At 36.4% G+C, this 15246-nt stretch overlaps 1 long non-coding RNA gene across 3 annotated transcripts in view; it reads left to right on the top strand.

Annotated features, from left to right (window-relative positions):
* The first annotated feature begins 6586 nt into the window (after positions 1–6586).
* LOC143691625 (uncharacterized) overlaps positions 6587–15246 on the top strand; it is a 141046-nt gene continuing 132386 nt past the window's right edge. For all 3 annotated transcript variants that reach the window (XR_013179615.1, XR_013179614.1, XR_013179616.1), the window contains exons 1-2: positions 6587–6729; positions 7183–7301. This is a non-coding gene — a long non-coding RNA (uncharacterized LOC143691625). The remainder of the gene's footprint in view (positions 6730–7182; positions 7302–15246) is intronic.

The raw sequence follows: 15246 nt of genomic DNA, 5'->3' as shown, positions 1-15246 counted from the left end.
GTCAATGTGGACAGATGACATCATGTGAAAAAAACAACACCCACGTAATGTGATAGCTCAGCTCGGGGAAGGGTGGAGAGTGATGGAGTAAAAACACCACTCAAAAAGATGACCAAAAGGGGCTAGTTGTTGTACTACTTGGACTCAAACCAGTTATAAATAAGTAAAGCCCTACAAAGAAACCTATTCTTACTTTGAGATTTATTTGTATTCTGCATATACATTGTTCCATGATTTAAAATGCTTTTTAAAAGCTGTCACATGGAAAATAGAGTTTCCATGGCTGACAGATTTCAAATAGAGTCGAAAGGTCATTCTGAAGGTTATTCTCATGCAGTTTATAGATATCCCTTTTCAGTTTTTGGTGTACTGGAGTAGATAGAGGGAAATACTTGAAACTCTTGAACTGTAATTCAGTAGTGTTGATTCGTGAAGATGATTGTATAACTACATAGCCTTCAAGGTGTGACCATGTGATTGTGAATACCTTGTGACTGACTCTCCCTTAATCCAGTGTATGGACAAATAAGTAAGAAAATAAAGACAAAAAATAAGTAAATAATGGGGGGGGGGTAGAGGGATCTGGGATGTTTTAGGTGTTCTTTTTTACTTTCATTTTTATTTTTCGGAGAAATGAAAGTGTTGAAAAACAGACTGTGATGATGAATGCACAGCTATATGATGATACTGTGAACCACTGATTGTACACTTCGGATGATTACAAAGTTGATATACAAAGTCAAACTTGGAAGGAAAAGGAGAAGAGAGGAATACGAACATTATTACAACAAATTTCATGAATGCACCATCCTCCTGGGAGCACCAACTGGTGCAGTTCATGGAAGGAGAACTGTCACATCTCTCTAACCCCTTCTCAGATCACTGGAGCCATCAGAAAATCTCAAACTATGGGAAGGCCTCTTTCCAACCTTCAGGAGGGAAAAACACCCTTAGATCTTATCAGTCTATAAATCAAATACCACAATCTATATCAGTATAATGCCTACAGCAAACAACGATTATAGAAGGGATCTTCAAATTATCCCAAATTCTGTGATTTAACGATAATAAAATACAGCCAACATCATGCTATTTAATAGCAATTGATGGACTGTTAGGTTGAGCTTTTAAGGCTCTCCCTTGATCCAATATTTTTTTAATCGTTTCCAACATGACTGCCTCACCTCTTGTGACTGCACACTCTTTGAGGGGAGAAGAAGGAAGATGGACACTCACAAATTGCCTACTTAACCTCCTTTCACTGCTGAGTCATCTTTCTTGTCTACCTGAGAACTCCTAAAGGAAACAAAAGGATTTCACACTTCTTTTAATGAACTTTTAATTTTAGAATAGTTTCAGATTTTTGCAAAGATAGGACAGAAAACCCATACCATGCAGCTTCCTCTCTTGTTAAGACCTTACATTAGTACAATACAATTGGCACAACTAATGAACCAATGGTAATACATCATTATTAGCTAAAGTCCATACTTTATTCTGATTTTATGACTTATTCTTTTAAAATAACTTTTCTGTTAGAAACAGCATATCATAAGTCTAGGAAGAAAGCCAACTACTTCACATTACTATGTATAGAGTTTGACCGCATACTATCATTGTATCTGATCAAATCACTGAGATATTTTACTATTAACTTAGAACATCTCAGAGAAATGGACCAGAGAATAGAGCACCATGTAGAAAACATAGTCCAGCCTTAACTCTGTTTTGCTTTAGAAAAACATCTGAACCTCTCTTTGAGCCTAAATTCTAACTCCTACAAAATAAAGAATTGAACCAGGTAATCCCTGAAACCAACTTTCAGCTTGAAATTCTATGATTCTTGAACATCTCAAAACATTTCAATGTTTTCATGGCAAACATTAAGAATTCAGGCCTGGAGGATTGCAATGCTGACTTTGTCAGTGACTTTTAAACTAGATTTTGGATTTCTAAATTTCCAAAATGGCCCAGAAGAAGCAAATAATTGGGATAAGCCTGTAAAGAAGCATCATGTGCAAAAATGGCTTCACTTAAAGAATGTGGCTAAAATTTTATAAAATTTAAAATATCAATAATAGCAGGGAACACCAGGGACTCTCATTCAGTATTGACCTGAACATTTTCCCATCCTCTAAGGATCCTCTCCTGAAGGTTTTTCATGTCATTTCATTTCATTTCAAAATTAACCCTCAAAAGAGACCAAATGTTGATATTTCGTCTCCTCTTCTTTTTATTCAAAAAAGAACAGTAAATAGACTGCAAATTCAAGTAAACAGGTTAGTTTAAACATTTCAGCATTAGTGAAATAGTGCTAAAACATCACACCAGAACTTAGAGTATAAAAGTCAAGTTTTTTATGCCTGACTATGGAAAAAATACCAGCATCTAACTGATTCAAAAGAGAAGCACTGTTATGAAGCAAAGCCTATTCAGTATTTACAGAAAACCCACTGGATGGACTCATTCCCAAACTAGACAACTCAAAGGCAAATAGAAAAAATAACTTTTTCACTAATGCGAAGAGAACAAACACAGATTTAGTTCTCATATTGTCACTCTTAAAAGAATTGAGTAAGCATATTGATAGACGGGGGGTCACAAAGGAAGAACATCATTTCACTCTTCAAGAAAGTAGTTTGTACCCTTGCAAGGGGCAAACCCCAGTTTCCTCAAGGCTTCTCCCATGTCTTTCAAGAGAATTAATGCATTTGTGATTTTTTAAGTGGCATTCACTGGCTGTAAATATAAAAACACTTTTCCTTGGAGTGAGCTCTTAAAGAATCCTCCCAAAAAAAGAAAAAAATAATAATAACACATATGTGTGTGTGCGTGTGTGTGTGTTTGGTATATGCAATTATATACCAAACCAGGATGTACTACTTAATTTAGCCCTGACCATGCCAAAAAAATTCAATAAACAATACATGGAGAACATTTTTAAATTGTCCAGAAATAATGATAGTATATAGTCTTATTTGTCCAATTCATATTTTAAAAATATTTTTTCAATTTTATAGCCTTAACATCTAGGAAGATCACTGAGTGAAAAGGAAAGTATGTATATTTTAGAAACAGATCAGATCCTATTAGTTACTAATTGTGTGATATTAGACCAGCTATTTAATCTCTATGACTTCATTGTCTTTTCTCCAAAAAGTAAGGACAATAAATTTATTAAGGTCAAAAAACATATAATTTACCTAGCAAAGTATCCAACACAAGGACAGCACTCGTATTACGTTCTTCCACCATTCGTATTCAATATTAATTTGTGGTACAAACCTTAGCAGAGAGTTGGGCTGAATTTCAGATTTCAAGGCATGCCTTGAAATACTTCTCCCTCCTTACTCCTATCTTCACATTTATCTATGGCAGTTTCCATAGAAAATTAGGAAAAAACTAAGAATTTACTACTACATCTCAACACAGAACCAAGACTTACTTTTTAAAAGACGTACTTCCTCTAGAAAGAAAGCATAACCTTGTAACCAAAGCCAAATATTATTTTATTTAATTATAATCATTAATGAGTATTTAGGTTGTGCAATAGAAGCTGCAGGTAAACAACTGCAAAGTAATGAGTTCTATGTTGAATTCAATTTCCTTCAATACCAAAGGTATAACTTTGAAACACTATCATATCTGAGGCCTTCTAAAAATAATGTGCAGAAGAACGAGAATTCAACCAACAATCAATTTTTTTGTAATAAAGGGACAATGAACTAGGATAAATAATTGGAATCCACACATATTTCAAAGTTTTTGCTTTTATAAAATCTCTTCAAATAAACTTTTTAAATAAAGTAACCAATCAGAATACCACATTTTTATCTTAAGTGATAAGGAGTTTTAATATAATCAAAAGAAAAAGGGAAAAATATAAACTGCCTATGTATGCAATGAGTAAGAAAAACTTTAAAATTTTTTCTCTTTAGTTAAAAAAAATGAAGCCATTTAGAAAAATGCAAAAAATACAAATCATCTGAAATGCTAACACCCAGAGTTAACCACTGTTAACCTTTTGGTGAAACTAGGTAAGTTTCTCTATATACATAAATAAGAGCACACTATTTACACCATGACTTGTTATTTCTACTGATCTGTGCGTGACATTTTTGAAGGTCAGCAAATATGGACCTTTAATAACATTTTAATACTGCATGGTATTTCACTGGGGCTATAATACATAATTTATGAAACCAGTTCATTTTTGTTGGAGGGCTTTTCATTTTTTGCCCATTTTTTTTTTTTGCTATTAAAATAATGCTGCAATTAACATCTTTATGTCGACAGTTTTTGGCATGCAATTTCTTAAGATGGATTACTACGTCAAATGCTATGCATATTTTATATTTTGTTGTATCTTTCCAAAAGGATCTGTTAGAGAACCTTATACCAATTTCCTCTAAACACTGGAGAATTTAATTAACAGCCACATACAAGTTTTCTTTTTTAACTACATGAAAATGTTGGGATCTTAGGATGGAGGATGGGGTAGTAAAGTTTGAGAGAGAAATAGGAAAGTTTTGGCCTGATCATTTATTGCTCCCTCCCCCATTAATACAACAGCAGCAATAAAACACCCTTCAGTTGTATTTCAAGACAGGTAACATAATGGGAGGTGCTGAAAATGACAAGATCCATTTGGACCGCACTTAGCAATTGCAAAGTACAACATCCATTTGGACTGCCCTTGGCAATTGCAAAGACTCAAGAAGTCTGTGAGATGGGTTAGGCAAGAATCATGAAACTTATTTTGCAGATAAGGAACAGAAGCCAAGTGTTCACTTTCCAGGACATGACACAGTCAGAAACAGTTTCAACTTTGGGTCCAGCATGGCCCAGTGCTTGGCAGGTCTCTTCTTTCCACTGGCCACATCTTTGTAACTACTGCACTATGGTCTCTATTCTAAAATGGACCTGAAATGCACAGAGGTGCCCAAGAGGGAGCTTTTGTTCCTTGGTATCAGTGTCAACTCACACCCTATGTCTAAGGCCTTTTACAGATCCGAATATTTCTCTTTTCCATAATAGGTCTCCCTGCATGGATCAGTGCTGCAAATAGTTGAAATGTTATTGCAGGTCCCTTCCTTAAAGGAATCCTCAGTCAATAGTTTTGCAATCTAGTGAGGTATAAAATTGAGTCAAGAATCACAGCTTTCTTTCTCTAAAACAGGAAATATTTTGGAGAGAGTCTCTTTTTAGAGCCACAACAGAGCCGGCACAGCCAGAGACCTTTGGAGATGCAGAAGAAAAATGCCCCCGGGAGAGCTTCATGAAACAAGAAGCTGGGAGAGAAAGCTAGCAGATGCCACCATTCACCATGTGCCTTTCCAGTTGAGAGAGAAATCCTGAACATCAACAACCTTCTTGAACCAAAGTATCTTTCCCTGGATGCCTTAGATTGTTCATTTCTATAGCCTTGCTTTAGTTGGGGCATTGTCACAGCCTTAGAACTGTGGACTTTCAACTTAATAATTCCTCCTTTTAAAAGCGTTCTGTTTCTGGTATATCGCATTCCAGCAACAAGCAAACTAGAACAGCTGCCCAATAAGGAATACCGTATTTCTGTCCCTAGGAACACCATACCATATTGGACAATATCAGAGATCCCTATGAGTTGGGCCTCCGGGCACCTGTTCCAAACTTCACACCCATTACGGTCATTACCCACACTTCCTTCTGAAAGTTAAGTGCAGCCACCAGCCTCTGCTATTTGGGAACCCTCTCATCCCGGCTGTTACCAGCAAACAGCCTTGTCTACCATCAGACCACATCTGCAGAGGACAGAGACCACTCGGCTTTTCAACAATGCTGGTGGAAATTAGCTTCAGCCAGGGGGAGCTCTGGAGCACAAGTTGTACCAAAGAGTTATTTTCCCACTCAATCTTAAAGCAAGGGTCGAAGACTGGAAGAACCTCACTTAAGTCAGTCATCCTCTGATGGTTGCTCTGGTGTGGGGGTGTGGTAAGCCTGTCACTTCCAAGCAACTCCCATTTGCCTAAGAGCAATTTTCCAGTAAGGACAGAAGGTCTGTCTTATGAGCACAACTCACAGCTGCTGGGGTTGAGCGCAATTAGCTCAAGAAAGGGGCCTGGGCGGGGCGTCAAGAGTATCCACTACAGTCACCTCGGGAGAATGCTAAGGGATCCAGACTACAATTTTTAAAACTGGTAAATATAGGCGAAACACTAAGAATTTATAAGAATTGTACCACTGTGAATCTAAAAGTTGATGAAAGTTAAGTTTGTCTTTGAAGAAATATTTCAGCTAGCAAATGGAGAAAAATTATAATACCACCCATTTTTGCAATCCCTAATAAATTAATGGATCTAAGTATTGAACATTATGAAAAGAGTGATAACCAGGCATGGTGAATCTCCAGAAGGAAATAAGGCAGTTATTGTCAGGGCCCAGGCCCCACCCCGCCTCCATTCTGTGAACAAGTCACTCCACACAGGAAACCTACCTGACCCGGGAGAAACAAAGTTCGAAGAATATGAAACTACCCTACCCCCAATCACTGTTGGTAACCAACTCTCGCGAGATTCTGCCCAACCAAATCTCACCAGAGTCTGCTAAAACCACCTTGTAACTATGTCTCGCGGGATTCTGTTAAACTTAAGAAGCTGCACGCTTGGCACGTCGCCACCCTTTTTGGTATTTGGCCGTAGTGCTGATCTTTATTTCTCAGCCGGCGTCAGTGGGAAGATTTTCCTCCTGTTAGTAAGTCTGAAATTAAAACTCATGGGCCTGGCATGTTCTTTGGTCTCAGGGTTGAGTTAGGTTGGAACAGTTAGCTAATAAAGTGTTCGTGCTAAATTATAATGGAGTCTCGCCCTAATGAAGCCTCTTCCTCTGGCTCCATTTATAGGAAATGCAGAGAACAGAGGAACATGCTAAACAATATCTCAGCTAAATCCAGAATGTGAGTGAAAATACTGAGAATAGTGAAACTTTCAATTTTTCAAAAAATAAATTTCAAGAAAAAAGATGGAGGGAAAACCTAAAGATTTAAAGATATAAGATTGTATCATCTAAAAGCAATGTGTAGAGGTTACTTCAACCCTCATGGAACAAACTGTCAAGAATAATTACAGGAAAATTGAAACGATTGTTGTTGACAGTGTCAATTCATTTTGTTCCAACCATCTGGGCTCTTTGCTGTTCCTCAAACAGGCAGGCATGTTCCTGATTGACGGCGTCTACATTTGCTATTCCGTCTGGAAGAAGATTTCTGACATGGTTTCCTTCCTAAAACATCACCTTCTTGGGAAGAATTCCTAATTCAAATCTCGGTAAGTATTTGTTGCTGGTAAATAAATGTGGACGACCCAGCTATATAATATTAAAAGAAAAGGAAATTCCAAGATACACTATTTTTATAAAGTTAAAAACCACTAAATGTATATTTCGTGTTTGAGGAGTACATATTGTGAGAAAATAGCTGCATATTGTGTGTTTGCACACACATGCTGACGCAGAGAAATGATAGAAACAAAACTCAGGTGGATGTTACTTCAGGTAGAGTGAGACAACAGGAACAGGTATATTGTAATTTTTTAGGAAGATGTAAGTTATTGTCACTAATTCTTATCTTATGTAGATAGTGGATTTATAGATGTTTATTATATATTTATTAAGTAATCAAAAACTAAAATAAAAGTAACAAAATTATACCAAATTCTAACAAAGATAGCACTCATAAAAAAGAAAACAATAGGCCAGCATTGCTTACAAGTATTTGTACCAATCCTAATTAAACTATTATTTTAAAAAATTATCTAACAGCATTTTTTTTAAATGATACACAACAATCAAGAAGGCATCCCAGTAATACAAAGGCAGATAGTGTTGGGGAAACTATTTATATAATTCAATAGAGAAAAGAAAAGAGCACTTCTATATATGCCAAAATCAGTTAATAAAATTCAACATTCATGACTGATAAGAAAGTTTTACAAAGTAAGAATAGATAGATACTTGCTCAACATACTGATTTATATTCATATATATGTCTCATGGGTTTTATTTTAAGATCACAGATTAAGCCTGTTCCCTCTGAAAAGGTTTTGGGTTTTTTTTTTTTTTTTTTAACTTTTGACATATGGCAACAAGATGGTATTTGAGTCAGTGTTCCTCTGAAAACAGCTTATTTACTAGCACATTATTGAGGATACAACCCTTAGGTGGCAAAGATGAGGGGGAAAGGAAATAAGGCAGAGAAGGAAAGAAAACAAATAAAAGATGATGCCTTGGGCATGCTATGGTGGCTCAGCAGGCAGAATCCTCGCCTGCCATGCTTGAGGCCCAGGTTCGATTTCCCGGTGCCTGCCCATGCAAATAAAAAAGATGGTGCCTTGCCAGACTGCTTACAGCTTCACAAGAAAGCACAACCAATTTTCTATCATATAGGATGTACCCAGAGAAGCCATATGGAACCACTGTCCCAAGGAACAGTCCCATCTTCCATCTCCTACCTCTCACTAGGTGTAAAATGAGCCACATGGGGCACTAACCTTACCTCTCTCCCACCCCCACATACACTTCTATGTTACTCAGCCCTTTTGGGGCAGTAGCTGAGAAAGTGAGACCCTATACCCTGCAGCACAATATATCCTCTGAGTCAGGAAGAGCAGGAGATAACAGGACATCTGTGGCTCAATGCAGCAAGGATAATGGAAGCTCTGCCAAAGCTGATCTCCATCTCAGGGTAGCTGAGGAACTCAGCAATATCAGGAGATGACATGGTTATAGCAGCCACTAAGGCTCCCATTGAGGCCCAGGAGGCACGTGGAGATTAACAAATCTGTGGAGGTGCATAATTTTATATAAATAGGGAGAGCAGAAAAGCAACAAAAAATTTTTAGAATCTGAAAGCCATAGATTAGCGGTATCTACCTCAGCAGAAAACTGCTGAAAAACAAATCATCGAGGCAAATTGTTACTGTGAGGGGCCCAGAAAGGACGTAGACAGTGCCTACAACCTTTCAAGTGGGATTTTCCTGGCCACCTCATAATTTTCTCTTACTCATCTAGGAACAAATATTCTGAGAAACAACCTTATTTACCCTACAGAATTCTCAAAAATCTCAGGAATTGCTATCACCTGTTACCACTGGAATTTGCTTGGTGGTTGAAGAGATTAGAATATTCCTCCCTGAGAAATATGACTACCCCAAGATACTGACATCTAGAATTCCTCCATAATAGCCATATTGCCTTATAATGAAACTCAAAGTCACAGCCACACCCTGTGAACAGTCAGGCATGAGTAGAAAATCAGGCAGATATCTGATTTCCAACACTGAAGATAAGAACTAAAAGGAGAGGGAAACTTCTGAGGAAGATGGTAGAGTAGGGAGCTCTGGGACACAGTCTTCCCATCAAGAAAACTAACAGACAGGAACTATTCAAAACAATGATTTTGAAACTCCAGAAGCCAGAACTATGATATACAACATCCAGGGAAGAGAAAGGAAAAGGCAGATAAATTATAGTAAAGAACTGTAAATTGAACTCTCCACACAGCAGCTACCAGTGCCCACCCCCACTCCCACAACAGGTAACTGTGGGGTCCAGTCCCTGGCTAGCTGCTGGTGATAAGAAACAGACTGAAAAATCCTCTTCCCCAAGAACAGGGGTGAATATAGATGAAGGATGATCACAGCTTTTGATTAGTGAATTCACATCGCTGAGTCCTGGCTCTGAGGGCAGCTATGGTTTCAGCTTACCCCAGACAAAGGGAGTGGCAGTCACTGTTTCAACCTGCCCTGGTCAGTGGCAGAGGTGTGAAATGTTAAAGATGCAATGCTTCCTCAGCCTGCAGGGACAGCTAGCTGAAAGTCTACATTTGTTGGGCCGGTGAGGAAAGCTCAGCTTTGGGGAACAGTCAGAAAAGTTTTTGAAGCCCTTCCTGATCCCCTCCCCTGGGTACTTTGTGCCAGTTAGTGTACCATTCATGGGTCATGGGTCCCTGGTCCATTGTAGATGGGAAAGACTGACTTGGGAAAGTCCTTTCCAGGGTGGCCCTCATCCCCAAATTTTCCCTCCAGGCAAAAACAGTGTGACACAATCAAAGCAGTGTAAAAAACCATAGAAGTAGACAGTCTGTGATACAGTGCTGTCAGTGTAAATACCCAGAAGAGGAAGCTCTGCCTCCTGAGAAGGAGAGGGGGTCAATCAAGCCCCTTTAACAAGGAAACTCCAAAATAATTAACAATCAAAATCCCAGGACAAGACAGAGGCCCAGAATGACAGAGAAAATCTAGCACACTGAATTCACCATGAACAGATCTTCCTGATGATGGCTGAAGCTCAAGAAAATCTCTGTCTTATCACCAGCTGGTTACAAAACCAAAAAACAGACATCCCAGAGAGCACACCTCAGACTTAGACCATCTTAAAATATTAAAATGTAAATGTGCAACTAAAGCGTGTAAAACAAACAACAGAAAATGATGGTCCATCCAAAGGAAGAGGATAAAAGTACAGAAAATAGCAATAAGAAGATGAAAATGTGGACATACTGAGCAAAGTCTCTTAAAATGATCACAAAAATGCTCAAGGAGATGAAGGAAAATGTGAAGAACTAAATGATATCAAGTATACAATGAATGAACCACATAAGAGTCTAAGTAAAGAGATAGAAATTTTAAAAAGGAACCAAAAGAGGACTACTAGAATTGAAGACCACAATACAGAAAGAAACAATGCCAGGAGAGTTTCAAGAGCAGATTGGAGCTGGAAGAACAAAGAATCAGTAAACTTGAAGACAAGACAACTGAAATGAATCAGCCTGAGGAGCAGAAAGAAAAAATAATTATTAAAAGTCAAAATAGCCTAAGACATCTATGGGACATCGTCAAGTGCCCCAATATATTTGTTATGGGAGTCCCAAGAGAAGAAAGAGAGAAAAAGGCAGAAGAAATACTAAAAGAAATGATGACAGAGAACACCCCAAATTTAGCAAAAGGCATGAATATTTACATCCAAGACGCTCAGAGAACACTAAACTGGATAAACATGAAGAAAAATATACTCTGTCATATATTGGTTACACTATCCAATGCAAAGGAAAAGGAGAGAGTTCTGAAAGCTGCACAAGAAAAGCAATATGATATATACAAGGCAATCCCAATTAGATTGAGTACAGATTTCACATCAGAAACTAGAATGCAGTGGGTTGAAATTCTTAAAGTGCTGAAGGAAAGCAACTGCCAATCAGGAATTTTATATCTGCAAGACTCTGTTTCAAAAATGAGGGGAAGATTAAGATATTCTCAGATAAACAAAAAGCTGAGGGAATTTATCACCACTAGGCCAGCTCTATAAACAATGCTAGAATGCATTTCCTTAGGCTGAGAGGAAAGGACACTAGACAGTGTCACAAAGCAGCATAAAGAAATAAAAGCCTGTGGGAAAGGTAACCATCTGGGTAACTATAAATGTTAGTATTATTGTATTTATTGTTTGTAAGTCCACTTTTACTTCCCATAGGTGATAAAATGCATAAAAAAGTAATAATAAGTGTAGATTTTTGGACATACAGTGAACAAAGATGATAAGTGATAGCAAGTACAAAAAAATAGTGGGGAACAGTGGGATATAGGAAAAGTATATATGTTTGCTATAGAAGTTAAACTGGTTTCAAACCAGATATGGTTGTTAAACATTTAGGATGTCAAATGTTAACCCCATGGTAACCACAAGGAAAATAGATGAAAAATATATTCAAAAAGGAATGAGAAGCCACTCACTATGATACAACATAAAAAGCAAATAAAACAAAAATAGGCATTAATGGAAGTGAGGGACAAAAAAGGTATAAGACTTTCAAAGGCTAAATAGCAAAAATGGCAGAAGAAAGTTCTGTATTATCAGTAGTGGTTTTAAATGTAAATGGGTTAAGCTCTCCAGTCAAAAGGCAGAGACAGATTAAAAAGCATATCCCAACTATATGCTGAAAGGATAGAAAAAATATACCATATAAGTACTAATCAAAAAAGAGCTGGGGTGGTTATACAAACATTGGATAACATAAACATTAAGTAAAAAAAACAGTTATGAGGGACAAAAATGATCATTATATACTGTTACAGGGGACAATTCAATAGGAAGATGTAAGAATTACAAATACGTACACACATAACAGAAGAGCCCCAAAACATATGAAGCAAATACTGACAGATTTGAATGGAGAAATTGATGGTTCTACATAATAATAAGACACTATAACACACCACTGTGAACAATGGATAGAACGTCTAATGAGAAAATCAAAAAGGAAGTGTAGGGCTTGACTGCAACACTAAACCAACTAGGCCTGAAAGACATATAAAATACGGCACTCAACAAAAACAGAATACACATTTTTTATGAGTGTACCTTAATCATTCTTCAGGATAGAAGATACGCTGGGTCACAAAAAAAATTCTCAATAAATTAAAAATATTGAACTCATACAACGTGTATTCTCCAAACAAAATGGAATAAAGCTAAAAATCAATAACAGAAGGAGAAATGAAAAATTCACAAATACGTGGAAATTAAACAACATACTCTTAACTACTAATGGCTTGAAGAGGAAATCAGAAGCAAAATTAGGAAATATCTTTGGACAAATGAAAATGAAAATACAACATAAAAAATTTTTGCTCCTCAAAGAACATTATTATGAAAATAAAATGATAGTGTACACAATGGGAGAAAATATTTGGAAACCACATATCTGAAAAAGGTTTAATACTCAGAATATATAAAGAAATTCTTTAATGTAACAACAAAAAGACAATTTTAAATGGGTAAAAGACTTGAAAAGACATCTCTCTGAATAAGATATACAAATGGCAAAAAAAGCACATGAAAATATGCTCAACATCATTAGCCATCAGGGAAAAGGAAAATAACAAGTATTGGAGAAGATGCAAAGAAATAGGAACGCTCATTTATAGCTGGTGGAAATGTAAAATGGTGTAGCCATGTGGAAAGCAGTTTGGTTTTCCCTCAGAAAACTAAGTAAATAGCTACCATGTGAACTGGCAATCCTTCTACCAGGAATATACCCAAAAGAATTGAAAGCAGGGACTCAAACAGAAATTTGCACACTAGTGTTCAGAGTGGCATTATTCACAATTGCCAAAATATGGTAACAACCCATGTGTCTAAAACCCAATGAATGGATAAACAAACTGTGGTATAAGTATATAATAGAATAGTTTTCAGCTGTAAAAAGGAATAAAGTCCTGATACATGCAGCAACATAGATGGACTATGAACACATCATGTTGAGTGAAATAAGCCAGACACAAAAGGACAAATATTGTATGATTTCACTGTTTTGAAACAATTAGAATGAACAAACTCATAGAATTTAGAATATGGATTATCAGGGGATAGAGTAGGATGGAGAGTGGGAAGTTGAGGTTTAAAATATACAGGTTTCTATTTGGAATGATGGAAATGTATGTTAATAGATGGTGGTGATTGTAACACAAACATTGCAAATGCAATTAACAGCATTGAAATCTATATCTGTATATGATTAACGGGAAATAGTAGAGTGTATTTATGGTACCATAACACAAATTTTTAAAAAAATATTTGGATCTACACTACACAAACAGTGAACCCTAAGTTAAAGCATGGACTTTAATTAATAGTACAATTATTAAAATATTCTATCATCAATTGTAACAAATGTCCCCGACCCTGTAAGGTGTTGGTGGTTGGGTGGTATATGGGAATCCTGTATTTTATGCGTGATTTTTCTGTAAACCCACAATTTCCCTAATAAAAAGAAAAATTCCTTTAATACCCTCATGTTTATCTTTTCTTACTCACAAGTAAAAATGAAAGAGTGATTTTTTGCTTCATATTTCATGGAATAAAATAAGTTTATAATTTTAAAGGAAGATAATCCTGATAAAGACTGAAACCTGCAAGAGAAAAAAGCTAAGAGAAGAATAAAAAATTGCAACTTGGGAAAAAACAGAAACTAAGATTTAAAACCATGAATCTATTTTTATTACGTTCAGAGAAATAATGCAAGATTTTGCATCCATGAAGAAAGGAGAAGAGAATCTATACAACAATGTTCAGAGGGGAAAATTATCTCTTGAAAATTAAAAATCATGAGCACAGAAATGGCAAACCTAAAAGAATGGTTCAAGATAAAACTGAGGAAATTTCCTTAAAAGAAAAGCAAAACTACAAAAGTATAGAAAAAGGAAAGAAGAATAAAGAAAGCTGGAGATCCACCCCAAGAGGTCCAACCACTGAATAACAGGATTCCAAAAAGAAAGAGCAGAGAAATAAAAAGAGAAGAAAATATCAATGAAATAATTGACAGAACTCAGGAGAAAAAGGACATGAGTCTGTAGATTAAAAGGATTCATCAAGTACTCAACAGAGGGGGTGAGACAGATCCATACAAGGTACATCATGGTAAAATTTCAGAACATTGAAAACAAAGACAATATCCTAAAAGATTACAGAGATTTTTTAAAAAGTACTACCTACAAATGATCAGGAATCGGAATGGCTTTGATTTCTCAATGGTAACACAAAAGCTATAAGACACTGAAGCAATACCTTCAAAATTCTGAAGGTAACCAATTTTAGACCATTGATTCTATACCCAGCATAACTATCAGTCAAGTTAGGAGTGGAATAAAAAACACTTTCAGATGCAAGAGCTCAAAAATATTTCCTTCCCATAAACTTTCTCAGGAATATCTTAGAAAATGGGTTCTACTAAATTGAGGAACTAACAAAAAAGAGAAAACAGAAGATCCCACAAAAGAAAGGCAATGAGAAACTCTAGGATAATGGCAAAGATGGATCCCAGAATGAGAACTTGTACCAGGGATAGAAAACAACTGGGACACATCAGAGCAAGCTGGAAATGTGTGCCCCAAAATAGGGTACACATATGTGGCTACTATTTCTGCCTGACTTTTAAAAAAAAGGCATAGTGAATGTTGTTGGGACTCAGAGTGATGACCATGTATGACTGGGACTGATTGATAAAACAAGATGTTCCTAATATATGTGTACTCAAATATATCTCTTTTAAAGATATATCTCTTTTACTGCAATCTTGGTAAATGCCTTCTAATATCCATAGATGGCAATGCAGAAGAAAACACAGATCTGCTTGAATAAGAATTCTCCTCTATTTATATACTATTTATAAATGCCTAGAATATCTGTGGAACATATGAAAGAAGCTGCCTATAACAA

Source organism: Tamandua tetradactyla, chromosome 7 (assembly GCF_023851605.1).
Source record: "Tamandua tetradactyla isolate mTamTet1 chromosome 7, mTamTet1.pri, whole genome shotgun sequence".
NCBI classification, from domain to species: domain Eukaryota; kingdom Metazoa; phylum Chordata; class Mammalia; order Pilosa; family Myrmecophagidae; genus Tamandua; species Tamandua tetradactyla.
This window is presented reverse-complemented; position numbering and strand designations above follow the sequence as displayed.